Source organism: Manduca sexta, chromosome 11, assembly GCF_014839805.1.
Source record: "Manduca sexta isolate Smith_Timp_Sample1 chromosome 11, JHU_Msex_v1.0, whole genome shotgun sequence".
Classification (NCBI taxonomy): domain Eukaryota; kingdom Metazoa; phylum Arthropoda; class Insecta; order Lepidoptera; family Sphingidae; genus Manduca; species Manduca sexta.
Window position 1 is genome coordinate 7,446,172 of NC_051125.1, and position 14,874 is coordinate 7,461,045.

General features: G+C 34.2%; 1 protein-coding gene across 1 annotated transcript in view; it reads right to left on the reverse strand.

Annotated features, from left to right (window-relative positions):
• Window positions 1-12,773, reverse strand: part of LOC115443537 (proto-oncogene c-Fos) — a 53,562-nt gene extending 40,789 nt beyond the window's left edge. Inside the window, exon 1 of the mRNA XM_030168984.2 lies at window positions 12,263-12,773. The gene's annotated coding sequence lies outside the window, so the exon portion shown is untranslated. The remainder of the gene's footprint in view (window positions 1-12,262) is intronic.
• Between the last annotated feature and the right edge of the window lie 2,101 nt (window positions 12,774-14,874).

Consider the following 14,874-nt stretch of genomic DNA (forward strand, 5'->3'; position numbering starts at 1 on the left):
TATTAATTGAATAGACATGAATACTAGCAGCAAACAGCTATTTATTTCACTTATAAACAATATCTGGTGAATGGCTTTTTATATGAAGTTAAACAACATCTTTTTCGTTTTCTTTTCTATCTAATTTAATGTCAAAATATGGTTTTATTATATCGTTTTTTTACAAAACTTATACATAAAAATAAATTTCTATTTCCCTTGGTCATCGCAACACGAATGAACGGATGGAACAATTTCGCTAATTCTTTTTTGTTGACGGGACAACGTCTGTCGCATCAGCTGGTGTTTAATATAAAATTAAAGACAAATATGTCACAGAGCTCCCAGTCTCAGTCCTCGTGACCTAATGATATTATCATTGCATTTATCCTTCCATTGTGTACACTAATATTATAAGGCACATATTCCTGGAAATCTTAATTAAATAACGGTACGTTGTCCTTAAAAAGATTAGAGGAAATAATCAAAACTAAGTGGTTTTATACCTCTTAGTTTTTATTTTACTGCTTAGTTGTTATGCAATTTTATACTTTAAAGTGAGTAGGAAATGCATTTATTAGTTTCATTAAAATATGATATGAAGATAATAATTTCCTCCACAATTGTCATAATTTGATGAATCATATTTGTATATAATTCACTGAATACCATGATTTAACTTGACTTTACTTTGTAGTTTTCCATTTATGTATCGTAGGTATTTGTTTCATCATAATTTTAAATCACTTTTAGTCATACATCTACCGGCATGTTAGCTCATGTACCTAACCTGGTTATCATACAATAGGTGAAGACGACAGCTAACAAATAGGCACATATAATTTTTAACAAGTTATGCAACGTACAAATATAAATGCTACAGGAGGAAAAAACATAATTATAATAAACACCTGCAAACACTAATAACTGTATTCAACAAGTTCCAGAAACCAATTCGTTAATTTTGTTTCTATTACAGTTTATATTTTATACCACTCATTACTATAATCAACTGATTAATCGATATAAATTTGCGAACATTAAAATACGAATCAATTAGTTTTGCATTTAGATAGATTTATGAGAAGCCGACAAACGAATTGGCCCATAAATATATGTTTGTCAAATATTTGGACATTATTTATTTTAAACATAGCGACCATCACCGTAAAACTATGGGAATAGAACTTATATTCGTTAATACGATTTAAAGTTTGAATATTTTATCAAATAGTAATATAGTAAATACGGCTAAAAGGGGGCGCCCTACTATACCGATCAAATAAATGATTACCGAAAAGAGCAGGTCAGGAGTACCCTTAACCGGTGAAGATGTATGTGAAGAACTATGAATGTCGAAGAGGTGGAAGAGATATATCAAGATCGTAACATGTACCTCTCAATACTATCTGTCTACTCTAAGGGGGATGGTTTGAGTGTGTGTGTATGTATGTAGTAAATTGATTTTGGATTTCTTGACTTAATATTCTATACTTTGTGCTCTACAATTTAACTAGAGCCGGTTCTTATGTATGGAAACATAACAGTGGGAACACGAATCTTTTCAGCTTTCCTTTCGTAACTTAGGTAAAATCTAATTATCATTGAAGCGAATTGCAAACTGCATTTATGCATATTAGGAGTAATTATATATTGTATTCGACTTTCGGAAAATATCACACTTCGCCACTGGAACATAAGTATACTATTTAGGTATTAATTTTCCTCCACCATAAACAGTAAAAAAAATTATTGATGTAGTTTGGTATTAAACCTTGTACTTAACAGGGCGAGCCGAATTGCTTAATGTCTATCTAATTAATTAATTTCTGTTACTTTATTTGCGTTTCATAAATAATTAACTCTATAATTACTCCGCTGTTTAGATAAATGCCCAAATATGGTATTTCAAATGTATAAAAATTACCATAAAAATGTGTGGCTGATAAAGCGGCCATGTGATTTGCATAAATTAATTTAAGAATTTATATTACTCATAAATATAATAAACATATGTGCACTTGAACTTATGGCATACATTAGGATTATAATGTCATATTAAAAAATATTTTTGGCCTCGTCTTGAGTATTATGGTGACTTCACCGTAGTACTAGATACATACTTATCTATACGTCTCTACGAAGTAAAACTTCAGGTTAAAAAATGCTTTGATAGGAAAACCATTCCATTTTCGATAAATATGCTACAAAGATTGAAGTATATTCTATAGACACGAACATCCATATACACTATTTGTTCAAAATCTGAACTAAAATTGCAATCAAAACGTTACTGTTATAACCTATTTATTCACAAACAAACGCTGTTAATGTTGAAATTAATAATCATACTAAAGTCAGGTGTACGGATTGCAGCTCAGTTGAGTCGAACACAATGAGTGTACGGAAACGCCAGGTCTAGTACCTAGTACATATATATCGGTTGCTACAAACAACCTTAAATGTTATAATAATAATTATAATTTGTAATATATTGTTCAAGCTAATTGTTCTAATAGATTTGCAAATGTAGAAAATGCGACCCACATGCAACCTTCATATGTATCTAGCTGTTACTTTCAAAACATAGCCCACATTAGTGCGTGTTCGTTGGAACCTTCGAATTAGCTACGACTGGAATTAACCGCATGTCAAAATGTACCAAATGGATGAAATGTGTTTTCGTAATGTGGAAGTACGGCACAGTGCTAAGGACGTGCTAAAGAACCTATCGATACCTGTAGCGCGTGCTTATGAAGTATTTATTAAATAATCGGTATACCAGTCTTGAGTCTAATATATATTTTCAAAGCCAACAGTTACTTTTTATCGGTACATATGTTTTGCAAGTATCTCAAGTAAGTAAGTCTTCATGTAGTTTATCTACAATACAAATTTAAAAATCTATGCTGTTTTTCAGTTAATGCATAGAGGAATGTTTCGCTTAAAATATAAATTGGTACTGTACACTCTCCTGCATATTAAAATATATGTCCGTAAAAATTAAGTATCGATATCGATACAATTCTCTGTGTTAAAATAAACGTTATTTTTGGTGCCCTTAGGTCTGCGTGATTAGCCACACCTGTGCGGTTCCAGCTGCCAATCAAATTTTTAATATTCCTAATTTATGTGCCTTTTAGTTTTTTTTCATATAACGATGACCTTACCAGCCATTGGATATTTGTACTCAAAGTTTTGGTGTTTGATTAAAGTCAGATTATGACAGCAAACGTTTTCGAATCACTTTGTAAATCATATCCTTGACTTCGACATGGTGAATCATTTATTTATAGTTAAAAATAAAACTGTGTTGTTAAACAATTCTCTATAATCAAACCTTGATTTACAAAGCTTATAATATCTGTTTATACTATTCTCGTAAACGCTAACCAACATTGCAATAAAATATGATCAAAAATAATTATAATTAACTGGCATGCTACTTTTTAAAAAATAATGCACGTGCCTGATAAATTGTGTGCCATCCCTCCACAAGACCATACATGAACCATGCAGGCATTACATCACCGAAAAACAAACATTTTGATTTAGTGCAGGAAGGTTTTGTTTGTTTTCGGTTATTGTCGATAACGCAACGAAAACAACTCATTATTTTGAAATACATTAAAGGAGACTCGATTACACAGAATGCGATATCAAAGCTAAAAGGTCAAGCAACACGCAAAGTTTACTTGAAGACCGGCACTCAGTTGTTAAACCGACTTTATCGTTATCAGCTACCGGTGGTCGGACGAACGACAAATTGTTATTGAACTGCGAGTGAGCCGATACGCCCCGATATCGAGACCTTACGGTCATTGGAAGGAGCTTTCTTATCGCCTAAGTCGACTTTCCAATTAAAAACCACTTTAGGCACCTCATAAAGTATAAGCGGACGAAATAAATTGAACATTGAACTTACCTAGACATGCAAATCTTGAGTAATTGTTCGAAATTTTGTATAAATGTTTATACAATTCACGTGTTTTTAAAGATAGCTGCCTAATTACATGACAACGTAAACATGTGTGATTACGTGTCGTTATCAAGTTTCTGTCGAGGATGCACACAGCACATCAAACAGGTTAACTATGCTCCTCACCTTGTTAGTGACATTCTTGAAGTGTGTACAAATTTACCGTGACGACGTGCGGCCCGTTTGATGTGCGAACGACGCGATAATTACAGAATTAATGGTCTGATACAGAGAAGTTTTTATCGCAATTAAGAGTGCGCTATCGATCGACCCACTTGCGCTCTCGACGCGGCGCGCCGCTGCAAATTCACAAGTTTCCGGCCTTGGAGGATGGAACTGCTTGTGCTGAGTTTTAGCGAGAACCAAATTGACTATCGGGGTCAACTATACCAAATAACACACTTGAACTTTACATTAAAGCACCTCAAAAATATATCTAACAATTACAACTGATTTCGCAACATTACTAACCTTGATTTCGTTTTACTGAATTAAGACAATAACAGAATCTATGAGAGCAGACAGACATTAGCTAGAAATGAAACGTCTAAATAGCACGCAAGGCTAATGGATTGCAGGACATTAGAGGCGTCAATAAGAAGCGCGCATTCTTACCGCGACCCGAATAACCTGATCACCGGTGCGGACAAAGGGTCACGCACGGGGGCCAATCACGACAAACGCTTTTGCGACAGATTGTCTAGCACGAAAAATATTTTGACCATACGTAATATTTGTATAAATTATATACCGTAATATAATATTACAAGCAAATAACAGAGGCGGCGTGTTGCATGAGTTATTACGCACAGCGCCGACGGCGACTGAGTAAAAGAGGAATTGTTTGTTTTTGCTGGTCAATCAGAGACCGGTACCGCAGAATCATATCCGAGCGTAAGTATAATGTAAGGCCGGACTGACCGGCTTTACACGCGTCTCCCGCCTCACTCCGATATAAACATAAATAACGATAATGGACTCTGGAAAAAATACTCGCTGTACGTTTACACATCATATTCATTAATGTCGTTTTATGTAAATATTTTTTTTAATTTTCCGCACAAAACTTTAATAATTTATATTTGACTCTATAATGAATGCTTCGACCTAGTTCTACGTTATTTTGATTCGTGCTGATTAGCGATACGATAAATCGTTTTAATATCGTAACGAATAGCTGGAAGTAAGTTAAATAAAACCTTACTATCGTTATAAATCTAATCAACGGCTCGGCTTCGGTACCGATAGTCTGCATAAGATAAAGGAGACACAGATAATGTAAATACATAAGATAGCAAATCCTTTAGTACACGCTAATGCTTTCAGTACACTCCGGATATTATTTATTGGTTGTAACTTACCGTGTAATCCTAATTAAGATTTTTATCTCGGAAAATTTGCGTTTGCAAATGGCCGAGCCGTCTCTGCCTGACCTGTTTGTGAGATATCAAATATTGGTTCGGAGCAAACAATCTTATCCGTGAGTCCGTTTACTTCGCTCCGCATATAGGGACAGTTCAAACTGGCTGTTACGTTTACGTTCTCTTGGACTCTGATTATATACGCGTGATTTTATACGTTCAATAGGGATTTACTTCCTAAATACTGATTGGTATGATAAAAATGTACTGACACAAAGATACGGAAACATGTCTCTAACCTATGACCTATATCTATTCCGTTTGTCCTTACATTCATCCATTCCTAACCAAAAATGGTTAAACTTAAACATTGCACATCAATATTTCCATTTTCTAAATGAAAGAATGTTAGGAATCCCTTTTGTTTATTCACAATAGCTCAATTAACTCAACATGATATGTTTAATTTATGCATATGTTCATTGAATTCAAATATGCCTTTAAAACATTAATATTTTCTCGATTAGCATTATAAATGAATCATGTCACGAATATCCATTGAGTTTCCTATTGCTATACGTAATTAAGCTTTTTATCTTAAGCAACACCCACACGTAGGAATGCCTTCACGTGGAAATTATTAATAGTTTATTTCAATTGGTCAGGGTTAAATATATTAACAATTATTGATACTCAAGTCTTGAATAAGTACTGTGGATTTATGACACTATTGCTAGAAGCTAATTGCGGAATGCTCCGTACGATTTGAGTTCACAAAGGGCCTTAAGAATCCAAGTGATCATGTCATTTGCAATTAACATACGAGTCTACATATTCATGAATGTTTTGTTGCCAAACTTAAATGAACGTAATAGGGTTAAGAGGGAAGAGAGGTGTGATTAGGCCTCTAAAACTTATACCATACAGAACGCAACAGCAAGTCGTGCTGCAGCTCCATTACTTTGATTATTATGTCTATTCCTATACAACGACTCTGGGTTCAAAGTCACTGAATTACAATAATTAAAATCACTTATTTAGTATTTATCCTGGGGCAAGATATTATATATGTGAAAATATTAAACGTCAGCATAGAAACAGAATTCGACAAACCACCACTAATATTATAAAGTATTGTTTAATTTTTATAGATTTTTTATGAAATATAATGAAATCACACTGATTACATCTGATAACAGTTTCAAATATAGACGAGCGTTTGTTGACCGTACTAAATAATCTTAATTGTGTGGAGTGCTCAAAAACCTACAAGCAAAATACGATCAGTGCGTTCGAAAAAGAATGGAATTCGTAATACCAAACTTAACCTAATCAAATGTGGGTGTTGACGGTCGTCCTTCTTTGCCCACTTCAGATGATCGACGACCACTCGAAAATCATCGAACACACAAGAAAAACCAAACACAGGTTTGTTAACGTTATAATTCGTGTCGCAACGTCCCTAAATGTGACCAAATTGACCTTTTATCAAGGGCACACATACACACGTCGAAACACAAAATGCGTTAATTTGCTTGTGTAAATGCATGACTTCCGCCCTTTTGAGCTGTAGGAAGTGATTAAGAGGCGTTACGATAAAAAATATAAGTAACAAAAGTTTGTATAAGATATTCTCACGAACTAACACGAGCCGTACATATATGTGTGAAGGCGAAATAAACACAGTGTAATATTACCATTTTTGTAGTACCAGATTTAACTACGTGTAGGCACTCACGTACTTTACGTACTTATGTGGATATTTGTTTACGTAATCTCAAATGATTGATAACTTAATTGATGTAATATCTCTTTATTTTTCTGACACCGACTGACACTGACTGACAAAGTTGGTGGGTTAACTTAAAACGGAGACTCTAGATTTTTTTAACCGGACTTTATAAGCAACACACGTGAGCATTAATAGAGGTTTTTTGAAAAGGGAGTTACTAAAAATTTCCCGGTGGAGAGGGATTTGCAATTTAGGTCACAGTTCCAGGACGTGTCATTCGTCAGCCAAGTTTACATTGAAATTTCAAATCAATATCATACATGTAAAGATAGATTTCACACCAACGTGGAATGGCAGTATGTGCATTGCGCATATTAAAACAAACGTTACTAATTAACATCCATTCAGATGTGTGGAGGCCGCTTCGATTCATGTGTGCTACTTGAAGTTTCTTATCACGGATATGCTGAGCGTTAAGTACAATATTGTATTCAACAAGTGGCATTGCTATAAGGTACAACTTTTGTAGCTGGGTCAGATCGTCGTACTCTAGTAAAGGAGCAAATCGTTTAGTAACTTAATATTATACCAAAAGTAATTGAAGTTAAAATGTTCTAAAGTTTTATGATTTTTCTTCACAATACAAATGACTAAGTTAACTCAGTTGCAATAGTTAGAGCAAAATAAACTAAAGCGTAGCAGGTCATTAAAAACACAGTACAAGATTAAACTGATTATCCGGTGATTGACAACTAGCATAGTTGAAACAAACTTTAATATTACTGTCACTGACTTGATACATACATTACCAACTTGTACTAACAAAACTGATCCATGTTTGGACTAAAACGTGATTTAACATGCTGTCACTGAGAAACAAATGACAGTGACAGAGTGCTTTTTAAATCTCGATTACTATTATATTTGTTCGCGCAGGATTGTAGATATTCAGCTTGTATTGTACCACGACCGGTACGGCGAGGACGCTCGGTGCACTGCTAAAATAATTATTTTCGTTCGTGTGCGGCTATAAAAACGTTTGTTGCAGCGTGGGCGTCGAGGACCCATTCATAAGTGACCAGTTTTGTAATATTATGTACTCACCTACAAACACGATGTGTTGTTTCGATTGTAGACGTGTTATTTTAAACACAAAATGTTCGAGTAATGTAATTTTGTTTGGCCGTGCATAAGAATAATGTACGCTTATGAATTTGAACGGGTTTCAGTAAAGATTATATTAATGGTAATGTTCAGCGGCTTGGAATTTTTTATTTTACATTTGTGTACGGGTGATTGAATTTAAATATTGTATATTATTATATTAAATAAAATATGATTCTACTTCGTTTATAATAGTTTTGCTTGTCTAAACTAAGCTGCACATAATGGTAATATTAAAGAGAAGTCTATTGATTACACACGTGTGAATATAATTCGTATAAAAAACCAGGGCCAAGGAGGTATTTTATGTTTTAAATACACTGTCGTTAAGTGTCAAATTGAAATGCCAACATTTGCATTTATATGCATCAAACGATTAATCATCGTTGTAAATCTCTACCGTGTTTTAAATACCAGACACGGTCTAATGTGTACAAAGCTAAACTAATCGACGTATTTCGTAATAATTTTGTTTTTAAAAATTCTAAAAACTATCCAAATCTTAGATGTATCACATGTCAGGATGGCGAGCGCATTGGAATACCAAACAATACTTTGTGATTCAAAATGTTGGATGGTGTTTCTACTGTTTATGGGCGGTCGTATCGCTTACCACCAGGCGAACAGCAAGCTCGTCTCGTCATTCGAAGCAGTGAAAAAAAAAATGACAATTTGAAACAATAATTTCGTGGTAACTGTTTCAACAGATATATTAAAGTGTTATTGAAATTGTTCACAAAGTAAACGTAAATGAAAATCTGACTCATGCAATTGTGTTAAAATTTTCCTTTCCTTATTGAAAATTTAACATTTAGTGGGCCATTTCGTAGTAAACACGATTATTGCGATTCAATGAATAAATGGTTATTGGTTATTGCCATTTACCTAACATTATCCGTGAATTTATAATATAAAATATAATTTCCTTAAATAAATTGCCCCAAAACGAAAAACGAAAAATTAAGATTTTTTTAAACGATTTTATGATCTCTAATAACTAATTGTGTAATTAAGAAATACAGATATAAAATTCAATTGCACATTAATTTCTTTTTTAATATTTCTTCATCGGAAAATCTTTTAATAATATGATAATACGCAGCGAACACCAATAATACCTCCTTTACATAACACTAACGAATAAATATTGTCAAATGTAACGGAACGCTTTCACTGGTTAAATTTATTTTACAAAAATATGCGAGACGCTTTAACTGACATATTTACAGACAAAGTTTACAAATGAGAAAGCGGATCTTGCATTTAAATTTTCTGGAATGAGATGAATAATAAGTTAGTAAACTGAATTACAATATAAGTTGTAAACTCCGTTTTTGGCTATGATAATGTTTTTAACTCAAACTTTAAGCATAGGTGCACGATATATTGGCACATACATACAATAGTCGGTTTACATTTCTTTCCAGATTAAACATTCCTATTAAAAACAACTTACACGAAAGATTCTTCGGTTCACATTTTGAGCGGAGACATCACTCATAGTTTACACTCCTCACGATTGACAGCTACTGGTAAACATATTTATTTGTAACCTATTTTATAACAGGGGATTCCAACATTGCGGCTTATTGTTCACACATCTTATTGTTTTAACTACTTAGATTTATAAGTATTGGTACCGAGCGGAATGGTAAGCCCTTGTATTTCCGATCACGTATCTAAGCCATTATGGTTTAGGTCTGTAGCTATATTGTGAAGTAATAAATTGTATCAAGATTTTTTCTTACTCTATTGCTTTGGATTCTTAGTAAGAAAAAATCTACTACAGTTTCATTAATATATATATATATATATATATATATTAATGAAACTGTAGTAATTATAATAATTAGTAATTATAGAGTATTAATATAGATTGATTAAATAACTATTAAAATATATGTAATATAGAAAAATATTATTGCATTGCAAGACCAATGAATCAATGATAGTCATAGAATCACGTCAAACAATCAGGTGCATATACGAATATCTAAAAAACGAACATTAAAATGTATTTCGCTAATATTTTAAAGTTATATTGTTCCTAACATTGGGCAAAAATTGCACACGTAATATAAAAAATTGAACAAACGCAACATATTAGCACTATATTTTTATACTGAAACACTGCATGTAATTCAATTAACATGTAACCTACAAATATTTATTTGTTATATTCAATTTGCGGATACGTAACTTGCTAGTGCTATAAAATTAATATGTTGCTTGTTATCAAAGCAAAAAACGAAAGAACCTTATATAAAAACTTACAAACAAAATGAAGTGCATTTTTAAATATTTTTTATTAAATATGAGCTGCAATATGAGGATATAAGTTCTACATTGGGACAATAATTTAACATCGGTCGTCTCACATTAATTTAGGTGCGTTAAGTGTCAAATAGATTAGACTAATAACTTTCCCATTTTGGCAAAGGAGCAAGTACGTCACCGGATCTGACCGTGCCAGTCTACCGTGTCTACTAACTGAACATAAATGCCTAAATATCTGGAGAATAATGGAGAAAAGAACAGAAAAGTGGATGCCATCCCGCAATCGACTCCTATAAATGCTACTTAGGAAGTAGAGAGCATGGTGTACAGCTTGAAAATGAAGCAATATTTCATGACACAGCTGATACAGTATTTGTAGAGAAATTATTTCATCTGCAAAATCTGATTAAAACCGACGCACATGAACCGCAAATGTTAGAAAATTGCCGGATGACCGTACGCAACCCTGCACGTTAAGATATTTCATTGCGGCGAATAAGTAGAGTGGTCAACATTTTGTAAAAAAAAGACCAGAAGAAAAAATAATTGATATTTTAAAATGTAGTGTATTATTCACTTCTTATACACGATATTGGCGTAATACACTTTAGAATTAGATGGATATAATGGATTTTATAAAAAAGCAAATAGATAAAACCTATAATAAAAATTATAATAATGCAGGTAGCAACCCAACACAGCGTTTGCTCTATTTTAAGCAAACTTCTGCTGGTGTTCAGGGTTTAACACAAGACGTATGGCAGCATATTGTCCAGCGTTCTATTCCAACAAACTAACAAACGTCTAAAATGGAACCGGACTTGTAATCTAATTGTTACAGTCAACAGAATCTAGTCTTGAATACATGTGCAGAACTCTTGCTAGCGTTAAATTAATTTAGACCTTTACGGTCAATGTGCACCAGGGCTAACAATCTTCTAACGGATGAAACAAGGCCTATGTATACAATATTCATGCCGAGCGCATAAATTTACACAATTATTTCCCTTATGGTTAACAAGATAAACATTATATATTTGTATAAATAGAAAAAATAATGGGTACATTTATTTTTGCGGACTGGACTGTACTTGTTATCAAGTGCACTGTGCAGTGCTTAGCGTATCAAGCGAGTTGTGATAGCGATAGCATAAAAAACTAACAGTTTACCTATGATAACGAAACACTTCTATTGTTTACCCGCACCTGTCTTACATGTATGCAAATTACCAAAATGTATTGTTTAAATCCTAAAAAATGTTGATATGCGACTCGTTATCTATAGACACGTTATCATCTTTGCAAAGTCTCATCTGCTTTTTATAATGTATGCATTTAAAAGGAAACTTCATAATAGAGTCACACAATAAAGTAATTAAGTAAATTTATTACTATTTGGACATATGCAAAACGACTGTAAGTCTAATAAATATGCAAGTAGATATAGAAGAGATCTCAAAACTCAGGATGGTAGAGTCGTATCTACGTTATGTAACTGAGGCCACGAGAAGAAATTGCTTTATGCTTTTTAAGGATAAAAAACATTTGTGAGTACATTCTACAAAGATAAACAAATGTGATTCATTAACAATAATGTGCGATATGCATGGCCAAATGAATATTGGTGGTGTTTGACAATTGTGTTAATGAGAAAAAGGATGGGTTAACGCGTCCGTTCTAGTGCAGAAAAAGGATGAAAACAAGCGTTTAACTCGTGTTCTTAATTACGCGCAGCACGGAATAAGAATCCAAGGTCGAAAGGAGGCTCACCTTAGCACATGGCCGGCACGAGATGCGGGCCCTCCGACACGGTGTGTCCACTTATGTTGACAATGTCCCTCAGCTGGCAAGGACACCGGGCGAGCACTCCGCCGCACAGCCTCGACTTCACAGATGCCAGCAGCAGGATCACAATCCGGACCGTGTCCACACAACCCGGCACTTCCACCACAAGTTGCCCGATCAAAACATAGCTCTCACGAACCTTTTCGACACACAGACACGATTTGCAAAATTTATTCATCGCATCCGCCGAAAGCACCTATAATTTTTATGAGCTGCAACGAAAGTTCGCTCGATACCGATCGTCGGCCGGGCTCGCGAATGTTTTCGTTGTGTCCGACACTAAACACCAATAACTACTGCGAAGACACCCTGGACGCTACTGCAGCCCGGAAACCGTCGGAAAACTCGGTTTCGCACGATCTCTGCACTCGAATGCGTGCGCTCGCCGGCCACACCGCCGCGCTGTAAACAGAGAGCGCGCCTCGACAACACACGCACACACCCACGCCGCACGTATCGCACGCACACAGTGACAGCCGGCACGACGCGCACACTCGGGCTCAACACCAAAATAGATATCGCGTCAACTTCCACCAATAGCGTTCGCGCTTCATCACGTCATGCGCGCTTGTGATCGGCTGAGGCTCCATTGATAGATTGGCTACCGCGAGGCGTTTCAATTCGCGATTAACTGAAAGTTTGTGATAAAACTTAACTGATATGAAATCTTAACAGATGGAAATTGCAATGCTATCTCTAGAATCGGTAAAGAACACCATAAATACCAGAAATCAGATATTATGCCCACCGAATACGAAGCGTTATAAACTTTGGCGCGGAATTCTAATCAAAACGTTCGTTAACCAGTCTTAACTTCCATCGCGAGTTTGATAACACATCATATTTATACGTGTCCGTCAATTGTGTGATATTGCGGCGATTTACAACGAAGAACCGACTTAATATTTATAACCGATGTCGTTTTCACTTGCCCATTTAAACATTATTAACAATTAAAACTTGTCCGTCAATAGAGTCGCGCTGAAATTGAATAACGGCCAGTGAATCGGTTTAAAGACAGGCACTGGATTAAAATTTTATGTTATTGGCTATTTTATTGCCCCTCAAATTAAATCCTAATTTGATTTTCAATTCAAAAGCTTACCACCTTTACAAATTAGCATACGCGTTTTTCCAGGCTCTACATTTTTATGAACTTCAATTATATTTTTTATATCGCAATTAGTAATTTTATTTGTTTAGTAATTATAAAATTAAAAAAGTATATCTATTAATTACAATTGTTATTTTAGACAAACAAAAACAAATTAAATACATAATATTCGAGTTTTTCGAGAATAGCGTAGAAATGTTATTTTGCCTGTGTATTTTAATTAGGTGTCGTGGTAAACAAAAATGTGTTCTATCATGAAGCAGTAAAGTTTATATTAATAAAATTTACGGTTGGTAAAATTTATGTAATGGCGTGTCATAGATTTTCTTATGATAGAATCTGCGTGCGGCATTTTAGGATTATCGTTGAAGCTGGGCAAAAAACGATAGGTACTAACTACCTAATATCGGTGACTCTACGGTAGAATTTTATCGATTTAATAGTCGTATAATCTATTACGTACTTTATAAAGTTTACAATAATTTTGCATGTCTTGTCTACATTTTAAAACTATTATTACATATTTACGTATTGATAAAAATGCATCAACGTAAAATGATGTATCTACGTAATAAAAATCTCATTCCTATAATAGTATGCGGCAACATTAAAATAATAATATACTTATCAAACGTTATAAGAAATACATTGTCTAGATGCCGGAATACAATAATAATATAATAAGAAGTAATATTTGGGCGGACATATATTTCTAATATGTAATTTATTGTGTGTAAACATTAGGTCATGTATAACTTAGACGTAATTTAGCGATTGCCTTGAGAGATTGTGTTCCTAGGCGTTAATAATCTAGGAATAGGTAAAACATCAAGAAACATTTTGTAACGTTCATATTAACGAACGAGTTCCGGTTTTTTACGAACCTTTTTATACCAAATCGTCTTTCAATCATATTTACGTAACAAAATAATGGATGAGTAATAAAGCACAAGTACACATCAATAGATTAAAAAATGTATATTTAGAGGACGCAATGGCGTTGTTGTATTGCTATGCGACCGCCGAGCTGAAGTCACGGATTCGATTCTCCGGCCAGGACAAGTGATATTATTTTCACCTCAGTATCAGCCCCGAAGAGTTGCGTTCAGTAAATGGCAATAGCCTATCCTGGTGGTAAAATTTGGGTATGATATCTACCTACCCCTGAAAACAGAAAATGGCGTGACGCTGTGTAGATTTCTTCAAAGACTAAAAGTTTTCTTCCCTAAATATGAGGCTCATACAGGATATGTTTTCCATTCAAATATCAATTTGGCAGTATGCCAGATCACGCTAAATGGTTACTGCATGACCTTGACGGCTCGATAAGAATTGGTTTTTCGCCAGATATCCAACTGTTGAGTTGATTGCACCCCGAAATCACCGACTTTTGACTGTTAAATCTTCATTATCCGTAAAAAAT